Source organism: Stegostoma tigrinum, chromosome 15, assembly GCF_030684315.1.
Source record: "Stegostoma tigrinum isolate sSteTig4 chromosome 15, sSteTig4.hap1, whole genome shotgun sequence".
Taxonomy (NCBI): Eukaryota; Metazoa; Chordata; class Chondrichthyes; order Orectolobiformes; family Stegostomatidae; genus Stegostoma; species Stegostoma tigrinum.
Genome location: NC_081368.1, coordinates 63,664,177 through 63,676,343, shown reverse-complemented (window position 1 = coordinate 63,676,343; position 12,167 = coordinate 63,664,177). Strand labels below are relative to the sequence as shown.

General features: G+C 44.2%; 1 protein-coding gene across 1 annotated transcript in view; it reads left to right on the top strand.

The window, feature by feature from the left end:
• LOC125458652 (2-Hydroxyacid oxidase 2-like) overlaps positions 1–12,167 on the top strand; it is a 42,277-nt gene that overhangs the window by 12,060 nt on the left and 18,050 nt on the right. The window lies entirely within an intron of this gene.

The following is a 12,167-nucleotide window of genomic DNA, read 5'->3' as shown; positions in this document are numbered from 1 at the left end:
AACAGTTATATAATCATTTTCACTGGTTTAATTTCAAGGTTCTGCACATGTGAAATATCTTTAATGTACCCAAAGTCTATGGAGCATATACTACTATTAGTTGTAGCTCACCAGCTGCAAATGATTAATGAACAAATAAAGGATAAACAAAGAAGAAAAGTCAGACCAGTTTCATCAATTCATATTTTAGACAACTTACCAAATAAAATGGAGACACTAAGTGACTTGTCATTGTAAGGATTGAAGAAAACGTATCAGGAAGAATCAAACAAGGAATAGAGTGAAAATTCATATAAAGTTTGACATTGGGAACATCTTGGGAATATATTATATAATAATGAAAAAAACATGGGAGAATGAGTGTCGGAAGGCTTGTATTCAGTCAGTGATTAGAGTTAATATTTTAGCTGCTGGGCCAGAAAATTTACAATGTGGCTAACTAATAATGCCATTTTGTTTAAATATCAAATTTCATCCAATGCAGTAACCTAGAAAAATTCTGGCATAAGGATGCTGGATTTATGCATAATGCTTATAACAACACACATCTGGGATGTAGGTCTGACTATAATTCAAGCTATCTGATGTCAGACTCTGCATGAGTAGAGCTGAACTGTTTAAAATACCATGAGAACTTGGAATTGTAGCCTTCACCACCTGCCTTGGGAGTTTTGGTTAAATGGGTGATCAGCAACATTAAATTACTGAGAGAAGAATTTGATACAAGTGTGTTAACTATTTGTGGAATAAAATTACACAGGAATTTCCACATTTATATTTCCACTCTGCCTTGCTTCAGAACAAGATTGTTTCCTTTCTTACTGCTGCTACCTTTGAGATATTGGCAATTCTGATTGTTTTGTTTGTTTGACAAGACAAGACCATATTTATTGGCCATCCCTAATTGCCTGGCGATGACAGTAATGGGCCTTCTTCATGAACTGTCATAGCCCGTGTGTTGAGGACAGTCCCACACTGGAGCACTTTCTGGGATTTTGACACAACAGTCAAGAAAGGGAAAGCAATATATGTTCAGGTTGGGATGGTGTCTGCCTTGGGGTAATTTGATGCATGCTATTCCTATAAGTCGCTGCCGCCATTGTTCTTGGTGGTAAAAGATGGGGAATTGGTGATATTTAAAGTAAATTTACAAAATTGTTGTAAGGTACCCCAAAGAGAGTCTAACACATTGTTACACTGTGAAAAGGGATGCATGGTGGTCAAAGTCATTGATTGAGGCCAACGCTAAAGGTAAAGAATGTATCTTTAAATTTTTCTGTATTTTTGATGATGGACTGAAATGGGACAGTTGTTTTGAAAGCCAAAGTTGTGGAAAGGCATTACTGCACTATTTTAAAACAAGTTACTTGACACCCCTTGAAAGTGCTGTTTACACATTGTTCAAGCAGTGCAGGATGTTACTACAAATCAGCTGGAGCCAGGGGTATGAACAAAGGGAGATTCAGATGGTGGCAAGTATCTCACTGGTCTGTGTAATGGTAACGGACTGGTAATGGCACAGGTCTTCTGCCTACCAATAATTATATGATTGCTTCCCAGGCAGCTGGATGTTTGGTTACAAGCTGTTGGCCTTCTGAAAAGGAAGGGGCTGTATTTTCCTTTGTGGTAAAAAAAACTTCAAGCTGGAAGAAAGCCAGTTTATCGCTCTCATTGATAATGGGAACTGCAGATCCTGGAGAATCCAAGATAACAAAATGTGAGGCTGGATGAACACAGCAGGCCCAGCAGCATCTCAGGAGCACAAAAGCTGACGTTTCGGGCCTAGACCCTTCATCAGAGAGGGGGATGGGGTGAGGGTTCTGGAATAAATAGGGAGAGAGGGGGAGGCGGACCGATGATGGAGAGAAAAGAAGATAGGTGGAGAGGAGAGTATAGGTGGGGAGGTAGGGAGGGGATAGGTCAGTCCAGGGAAGACGGACAGGTCAAGGAGGTGGGATGAGGTTAGTAGGTAGGAGATGGAGGTGCGGCTTGGGGTGGGAGGAAGGGATGGGTGAGAGGAAGAACAGGTTAGGGAGGCAGAGACAGGTTGGACTGGTTTTGGGATGCAGTGGGTGGGGGGGAAAGGGTGGGCTGGTTGTGTGGTGCAGTGGGGGGAGGGGACGAACTGGGCTGGTTTTGGGATGCGGTGGGGGAAGGGGAGATTTTGAAGCTGGTGAAGTTCACATTGATACCATTGGGCTGCAGGGTTCCCAAGTGGAATATGAGTTGCTGTTCCTGCAACCTTCGGGTGGCATCATTGTGGCACTGCAGGAGGCCCATGATGGACATGTCATCTACAGAATGGGAGGGGGAGTGGAAATGGTTTGCGACTGGGAGGTGCAGTTGTTTATTGCGAACCGAGCGGAGGTGTTCTGCAAAGCGGTCCCCAAGCCTCTGCTTGGTTTCCCCAATGTAGAGGAAGCCACACCGGGTACAGTGGATGCATCCACTGTACCCGGTGTGGCTTCCTCTACATTGGGGAAACCAAGCAGAGGCTTGGGGACCGCTTTGCAGAACACCTCCGCTCGGTTCGCAATAAACAACTGCACCTCCCAGTCGCAAACCATTTCCACTCCCCCTCCCATTCTGTAGATGACATGTCCATCATGGGCCTCCTGCAGTGCCACAATGATGCCACCCGAAGGTTGCAGGAACAGCAACTCATATTCCACTTGGGAACCCTGCAGCCCAATGGTATCAATGTGAACTTCACCAGCTTCAAAATCTCCCCTTCCCCCACCGCATCCCAAAACCAGCCCAGTTCGTCCCCTCCCCCCACTGCACCACACAACCAGCCCACCCTTTCCCCCCCACCCACTGCATCCCAAAACCAGTCCAACCTGTCTCTGCCTCCCTAACCTGTTCTTCCTCTCACCCATCCCTTCCTCCCACCCCAAGCCGCACCTCCATCTCCTACCTATTAACCTCATCCCACCTCCTTGACCTGTCCGTCTTCCCTGGACTGACCTATCCCCTCCCTACCTCCCCACCTATACTCTCCTCTCCACCTATCTTCTTTTCTCTCCATCATCGGTCCGCCTCCCCCTCTCTCCCTATTTATTCCAGAACCCTCACCCCATCCCCCTCTCTGATGAAGGGTCTAGGCCCGAAACATCAGCTTTTGTGCTCCTGAGATGCTGCTGGGCCTGCTGTGTTTATCCAGCCTCACGTTTCGTTATTGCTCTCATTGGTTGCTGTGAGTTGTGGCTTTTATCTACGAATCAGAGACTTTGTAAATGTAAACCAGTCACTTCCCATCAGCAAGTGAAAGAAGGAAGTTTAAGGAGCTGCACATTCTGTCAGGCTAAAGGTATCATCTTAGTGAACCCTGTGGCCAGGGTCTATTGAATTGTCTTCCCAGTCTTTCCCAAGCCCTACTTCTTTTGTGTCTGTCTATATGTGTGGACAGGGAGTTTTGTAAGGGCATGAGTAGGGTTATTTCGTTTGAGTCTTATACAAGCAGTTAATTTATAAATTGTACATGTAGCAAATCATGGAAGTATTATCATGGATGCTTCACGGCTGGTTTAAAAGAAACACATTTGTATAGGATAGTGCTCAATGTTGTATGTATACAGAATTAGTACAAAATGTATAACTGTAGGTTGATGAGCTAAGGATCCAGCAATATAATGGAATTAAGATTTTAAAAGGAAATAAAAATGAATGTGGACTTGATGGACCAAAGGGCCTGCTTTCACACTGTAGGGATTCTATGAATAAACCATTAGGAACCATCTATTATAAAGTGGAGATTCAACTCTCCACCACCCCCCCCCACCTCTGAAAGCTAAAACTGACGCACCCAAAGAGGTGAGCCTCACCCTATAATCTGTAAAAGGAATGTGAAAAGAGGTGCAACCTGCCTTTCAACAACATCTAGTAGTTAAATAAAACAAATAACTGGCCAGATCCCAGACCTGTGCCCCAACTTTGCAACACCTCTCCCTTTATGAAAAAAATGAACCATAATTATGAAAAGATGGCCCTCAAACATCCCACCCATACTCATCTAATTTACACATCCCTGAACACTACAGGCAACTTAGCCTGGCCAATCTACCTAGCATGCACTTCTTTGGACTATGGGAGGAAACCAGAGCTCCTGGAGGAAACCCAGCAGACACAGAGAGAATATCCAAACTCCAAACAGACAGTTGCCAAAGGGTGGAATCAAACCTGGGTCCCCAGCCCTGTGAAGCAACAGTGCTAACCACTGAGCCACCATGCTGTCCCAAATGGAATTTATTTATTTGTAATAAACAGTCATTTGTGTTTAGTGCAGAAATCTGGTCTGTGTGTTCTGTCAACCTGGGTCTAACAAACAGGGAAATTGGGGAGTTGTGTGTCGTTTTATAAAATTGTTAACTTTTGCGATGACTCCGGGAACAGCAGAGCTTCAGCTTGAGCACATTACCCTGGTGAGGGGTAACAGTTTTTAATCTGGTTGATGATAAAATTATGCACCAAAAACAGATCAGACTGAGGAGCTATTCAAAGGAATTCCTGTAGCGATTTCCCAGGGCTGTGAGGATTGCTCCTGTCAATCATGATCATCTTCTGTCTTACCAGCCACAGGATGGCTCTGCCATTGAACCTTCACAGTTTTAACCTTTGTTTTGCTGGACTCCCTGGCTTCCATTCGTGGCAACATATAACTCGCTCCGTTAGCTGGACAAGAATTGCCGAATGGAATGCTCTGTTTTGCGGGAGGTCTAAAGTTGTCGATGGCGGCTGCTCCTCAATTTGAGGATAAAGTCTACTCAGTTTCGTGGTTGTCTACATGGGGTGCTCATGTGACTGATTCTTGACTCACAGATCTCTGGCAAGTGGGACAGAATAATGTAGTGGGATCCAATTTGTGCTTTCTTTGCTTTCCTACTCTGGCAGTACTCTGCTTCATCATTAAGACATGGGACAGACTCTAATAGGGCCTGAGTGACATGGCCTTCTCTGGATCAATGCTGGTGAACACAATGATCACAACCAGCACTGTTACTACAATCTAATTCTTTATTCATCACCCAGTCAGTTTAACACTGCAGCATAAAGTTGTATCAGGTTACAACCCAAAGCTGTGTTATACTCACAACTGAGACCTAAGTTTTACCCACACTGGTGAGGGATCGCTGGCCAGCTTAAGTCATTTAACTGGGTCTGTCTTCTGAGCTCCAAGCTACTTTTCGTAGTTCTACTTCTGTGAAGGTTGTTCCTAACTTATCACCACCAACGTCATCAATACTTTTGCTTATATGTTCAAAAATGTTCGACCACCTACTCCTGCCTTGGACCCTCATGACTCTGGGATCATCCATCCAATAGTTGTTTGGATGGGAACAATAAATGCTGGAAATCACAGCTGATCGGACAGCATCCGCGAAGAGACAGCATGCTAATGTTTCAAGTCTAGATGACTCTTTGTCAGATGAAGAGCTCTCACTGCAGTACAGGAGTGTGGTGATGACAATGACCCTATTCCCTGTGCTGGCGCGGTAATAAGCATAGGCAGTCCCTGGTTCTGTCCCTGAGTGTGTTCTGTATGCAAGTCAGAACACAATGCAGGACAGTATAAAGCAGCTGTTTCTTAGTGTAGGAAATATTTGTATATTTGATATTTAAAGTTACAAGACTGTATTCATAATTTATAAATTGGTTACTCTCAAGGCTGGGGTTGCCATGCTAAAGTGACAAGCCAGAAACACTAGGTGGCATTTCCCTGGCACAAACTGAACAGCTACAAACTGGCTCCTGCTACTGTCCCTAATCTCAGGTCAACAACACTGTAGTGACAGTCACAGTGGAACTAAGGAGATGAATGACCTACTCCTGCTTAGAACATAGAACTATACAGCACAGGTACGGCATCTTCAGCCCACAACGATATGGCGAACATGTTGCCAAACTGAACCAATCCTGTTAGCCTGCCTTTTGTCCATATCCCTCCATTCCTTGCATACTTATGTACTTACCTAAAAGTCCCTTGAGTGCCCCTATCGTATTTGTCTCCACCACCACCCCTGGCAGCTTGTTGCAGACTCCGATCCCTCTCTGTGTGTAAACTTGCCCTTCATATCTCTTTTGAATTTTCTTCTTCTCACCTTAAATGCATGTTCTGTAGTTTTAGACATTTCAACTCTAGGAAAATGATTCCAGGAACCATTCTCCATGTTTACACAGACTGTTACATGGCTGCTTGTTTATTTGTTACAAAAGCACTTTTAGCAAAACCTATTGGCAAAAATCTGCGTGAACCTGATTTTAATCTAGCAATTTAGACTTTTCTATTTTGATATTGTGACTCGGAATTAGCTAAGTGACCCTTGATTAGAACTTACTTCTATTGGAACTGAAAGAAGGCAAATTTCGCACTTTATATCTGACATAGAATGGAACATTACATGAGGGGGTGAGGGATATGTTCTGCTTCCAGTCTAATGAAGATTTTCCACTGAATTGCAGATCACTCTGGGGAACATTTAACCTTACACTGATCACAGCTTTTAATCTGTGTTGGCTTAATTTTCAGGCCCATATATGAAATGTCCTTTTTTAACTGTTATGTAATAAGCACATTAAGTGAATTTGAGACAACCTCACTGAGAATGTTAGAGTTTAATTATTGAATAACCCGAGGGATTAAGAGTCCTGTATTACGGGAACATTTGGTGATTTTCTGCAGCTGCTATGCGCGTGGACACCAATGAGGAAATTAATGTTTGGAAAGTTAATGAGAAGTAGATTGTTCCACAAAATTATATAATAAGCAGTTTCCTTTCTGTATAGTAGGTATAGTTAAGTATATCATTGTCCTCAGCTTAACTGCCTTTTAAACCACTTGTCAGGTGCAGCTGTGAATGGTTCACATCAGCTAGAATGAGCCCATCACATCTGCCACTTTCTAGGTGGTCTAGCAAAAACTATATAAGTATTCAAAGGCAGACAGACACACAACAGAATCCTACTAAAGTTGCATTTAAAGCTACCTGACCGAGATTAGCTATTACCCAGTGCCAACTTAGGCAAAGTAGATAAAAGCCTTGGACATGGTAGTTAGGAGGAGGAGTGTTGTGGTTTCAGTTCTGACATTTGCTATGCAATCAAAAGAAAATCAGTCATAAATGTTAATAATGCATGGCTCCTCACAATGTTACAGAGCAGTAAATAGAAGACACGTGACCTGCTACAGGACTGGCTTGTATGCGGGTCTGGTTTACATTTTGGAAACTTGCAGATAAATGATCTCCAGACTGTCGCGGCTGAATCCAGACAAGTAACAAACCTTGTTTGCCTGCCATCTGCAGAATGGAGCTCACCTCTACGTGGGAGAGGCCACATTGCTCCCACTCTCATTCAAAACCCGACCTTGGACTTCATGTTCTATTTATAAGTTTAAAATAAACAGTAGCTTCCTGCTGGTGGCATTGTGTTATTACTGGCACTTAGAGTGAGACTTAATTCATAGAGTCATTATGGTCTACAGCACAGAAAAAGGCCTACAGCACACTGAGTCTATGACAGTCAGAAATAACCACCTAACAAGTTTAATCCTGTTTTCCAGCACTGATCAACTCAGTCAAAATCCACCCAAGAACACTGATTTAAACGTGAAGATGGTCAGCCTCCGCATCCTCTAAGCAACCCCCAGAACTGCCTATGGGTGGCACAGTGGCTTAGTGGTTAGCACTGCTACTTCACAGCCCTAGGAACCCGGGTTCAGTTTCAGCCTCAGGCAATTGTCTTTATCATAGTGACCAGGGATGTGCAGGCTGGTGGGTTAGCCATGGCAAATGCAGGGTTACAGGGATTAGGTGGGTCTGGGTGGGAAGCTCTTTGAAGGTGTGGCCGTGATGGGCTGAATGGCCTGCTTCCACATTGTAGGGATTCTATGATATCAAGCAATTTAGTGTTATCATTGGAGAATCAAATATCCTGGACCATTGCCACACAACCATCAAAGAACCGGACTCCCACTTGAGGGCTGAAAGTTCTGGACAACTGCTGCACAGCCTTCAAAGATACCAAACCCCTCAATCCTCCAAAGCCGTTTGGAAAATCAGACCACAGCGCTGTGTTCCTCCTCCCAGCCTACAAGCAGAAGCTGAGATAGGAGGATCCTTCACTGAAAGTAATTAAATGCTGGTTCAAGGCAGTGGAAGAGCATCTCCGAGTTTGCTTGGAATGGGCAGGTTGGACTGTATTCAAGTAGTCAGCAGAAAACCTGGACAAGTACCCTACCACCATTGTGGACTTCATTAGCAAATGTGTGGAGGACTGTGTGTCAAAGAAGTCAACCGGAATCCTCGGCCAATCCGGGAGATCCACTCCCTACCAAAGAGCAGATGTGCAGCATTGAAGTCGGACAGCCCAGGCTTTTGCAGGAAATCCAGATGTGGCCTTCTGCAATGCCGCCAGGGATGCCAAGTTACAGTATCGTACCAGGTTAGGGGCCCAAACCGGCCACGCAAGGACCAGCCGCCTGTGGCAAAGCCTGAACAACATAGTGGGATACAAAACGAAGCAGAGCAAGATTGTGGACAAAAACACACCCCTCCCTGATGCATTCAATGCTTTCCATTTTCAGTTCAAGCAGAATGCCAGCAGCGCAGTGACACCTGCCCCAACAGCCCCAGATGTGCCTGCTCCCTCCGTCGCCACTGCAGATCGGTCTTCCTGAGAGTCAGCCCAAGGAAAACGACAGGCCCACACAGAGCCACCAGCCATGAACTTAGATCCTGTGCAGATCAGTTGACAGGCATTATCACTATCATCTTCAACTTCTCCCTTCTACAAGCTGAAGTCCCCACCCGCTTCATGAAGACCACCATCAACCCTGTACCACAGAAAACACATGCAACGTGCCTTAATGGCTACTGCCCAGTGAATCTGACCTCCATAATCATGAAGTGCTTCGAGAGGCTGGTCAAGGCCCACATCAACTCAAGCCTCCCAGTCTGCCTTGATACCCTATAATTTGCCTACTGAAGTAACAGGTCTCCTTAGCCTTGCACTCAACCCTGGAACATCTGGAAATGTGGACGCCTATGTCAGGGTCCTACTGATTGACTACAGCTCCTCCTTCAACACCATTATCCCCTCCAGACTGATCTCAAAACTCCAGGACCTAAGTCTCAGATCTGGCCTCTGCAACTGGATCCTCAGCATCCTGACCCACAGACCACAATCAGTGGAGATAAATAGCTGCTTCTTCTCCACAATAATGCTCAATACTGGAGCGCCCCTCAAGGACGCATTCGCAGCCCCTTACTGCACTCCCTGCATGCCCAGGAGTATGTGGCCAAATTCCAAACAAACATCATCTACAAGTTTGCAGATAACAGCACTGTGGTAGGACAGATTTCAAACAATGATGAGTCAGAATACAAAAAGGAGATTGAAGGCTCGGTGTTGTTGTGAATGATAACAACATCTCTCTCAATGTCAGCAAAGGAGGAGGACACGTACCCATCTACATCAACAGAATGGAGGTTACGAGTGTCAAGTTCCCAGGAGTGACAATAACTGAATGCCCACATAGATGGGTGTGTCAAGAGGGCACTTCAACATCTCTTCCTATTCAGGAGACTTCGGAAAGTCAGCATGTCCATAAGGACTCTCACCAACTTCTACAGATACACTACTGAAAGCATTCTATCCGGGTGCATAACTGCCTGGTATGGCAACTGCTCTGTCCAGGATCATAAGAAACGATGGAAGGTTGTGTGCACAGACCGTCATGGAAGACAACTTTCATCCATGGACTCTGTTTACACTTCTCTCTCCCCTGGAAAGGCAGCAAACATCATCAAAGACCCATCCTACTATTGTAATGCTCTCTTATGACCTCCTCCATCAGGCAGAAGAAACAGAAGCTTGAGCAGACACACAAACAGGTTCAAGAACAGCTTCTTCCCTGTTGCTATTAGACTATTGAGTGGCCTCTCTAACTTCAAATAATGCTCATCTTGTTAATGATGATCTTGCTTCACACACCTCCTGTGCAGTTATAACCTGTAAGCCTCAGTCTGTTTAAACATCCTATGATCTGCATGTCCTTGCTTACTATGATCTGCCTGTACTGCTTGCAATCAAAGCTTTTCATTGTATATTTGTACCCATGACAACAACAAATCAAATCAGATCGATTACATTTACCATTCACATTGGTGTGAATGTAAGACTAATTTTAATAATGACACTAATAAAGGAATAGCCACTTACAATGTCATTTTTACAGGATAAATAGCATAGGCATTTTCATAGAATCCCTCTTCAAACACAGTTTCTCTCTAGTAATTCCAGGTAATTTTTCCTTATCCACTTGCAGATTTTGAATAAACTCTTGAGTCTATTTGCTTTCTCTTTTCCCTTAAATATTGTCCCAATCAGTTGGGTCAAAGTTCAGGGCGATAGTCTTGCAAAGGCTTCCCTTCATGTATTTTATCATCTGTCACATAAATGGGCAAATCAAGTGCACATCACAATATGGTTTTAAATGGAAGGGACTGAATTTAAAAGTCTATAAGTATGATAATAATAGTGACTGAAGAGCTATAGCCACTGATAAATAGAGAGAAATCTTTGTGTCAACCCTGGCTTCAATTTCTGGATCCCTTGCCTCTGAGACAGCAATTTGTCCATTCCTACAATAAAACATGGAACCATGGATGCTGGACATCTGAAATAAAAGCAGAAATTGCCTGAGAAATTAGCAAGCCTGGCAGCATCTGTGAACAGGAAGAAGAGCCAACATTTCAAGGCAATCTTTAAACTGTTAGTAGCAGGAAAAGACGGGCACAGATGTTGGACAGGATGGTGGGAGTGGGAGTGAGTGGGTAGTTGGAGATAGAGCCCAGAGAGAGACATAGGCAGTTACTCAGGCAAAGGGGTGAATAACAGTAAGGCAGGGAGAAAGACAAGCTGATAATAGGGGAGCTAAGTAGGAGAAAATGAGCCGAAAATGCTGAAGCCAGATTTCCAGCTTTTCTGTATGTTCATACTCCACTCCAGGACTTGAGAATGATCATCGAGGCTAATATTCCAGTGCTGCACTGACCCACATGTTATTCTGAAGAAGGGTCGAGGCCCAAAACATCAGCCTTCCTGCTCCTCTGATGCTGCTTGGCCTGCTGTGTTCATCCAGCTCTGCACCTCGTTATCTCAAATTCTCCAGCATCTGCAGTTCCTACTATCTCTATAAATACAAGTTTTTCTTCCTTCCCTAGGATCCTAAGTGATGTGGGGCATGTATGGCTGGGTTTGTGGACAGGGGGGTATGTGGGGGGGTAATTTTCGTCCCGAGGTCTTCAGTAAAGCTGTGTGATAGAGAGAGCAGCAACACAAAACAATACAATTCAATACAGCAAGGAACAGGCCAAGCCTGCATTGATTCTTAATCTTTATTTAGACATGCTACTTATTGCCCATGGGCAGTTTCTATCCTTCTGTTTGTCTCCCTTTTATGTGTCTATCAAAATATGCCTCAAACATAGCTAACGTGCCTGCTCTCACCGCTTACACTGGCAGTGTATTCTAGGCACCCACCACCATTGGTATCTAAAATTTTCCCGCACTACTTCCCTAAGCTTTACCCCTCATTATGAAAAATTGTGCCAAAAGTAAATGTTGGCAAAAGTCGGCAGAGCACTATATGACCTAAGAACTTGCCGCAACACTTAATGGCCAATCAGTTACTTTTGAAGTGTAGCCACTCCTGTAATGTAGAAAACAAGGCAACTAATTTACAACTGAAATGTCCTGTGAATCACAATTAGATTGTGAATACGAGCCAATTTTTATTGCTGCTGGATGAGGCTTAAGTATGAGTCCAGGATACTGAAGAGAAATCCTCTGTTACTTCATTTCATGGTGTGTTTGCAACTGACCATCATCATACATTGCAAAATTGCACCATGTGCTTCACGGTTCGAGAGGGAATTTGTCTGCAGGGAAGCAATGCTGCAGAAGCTCATTTTGAATGCATCACTAGAAAATGCATATCCTACAAGATTGCAAAAAGGAGAGTGAGCCTTACATTCCTTTAGCTCTTCTTAGTTTCAAGTTGGGTGATCCCAAGGACAAACTAGAAAAAGTGATCAGACATTGAGTCGCCACCCTGAGCATCCATCCGCTCCACCACTGGTGCATGATGTCTGTCATGATTTCAAGAT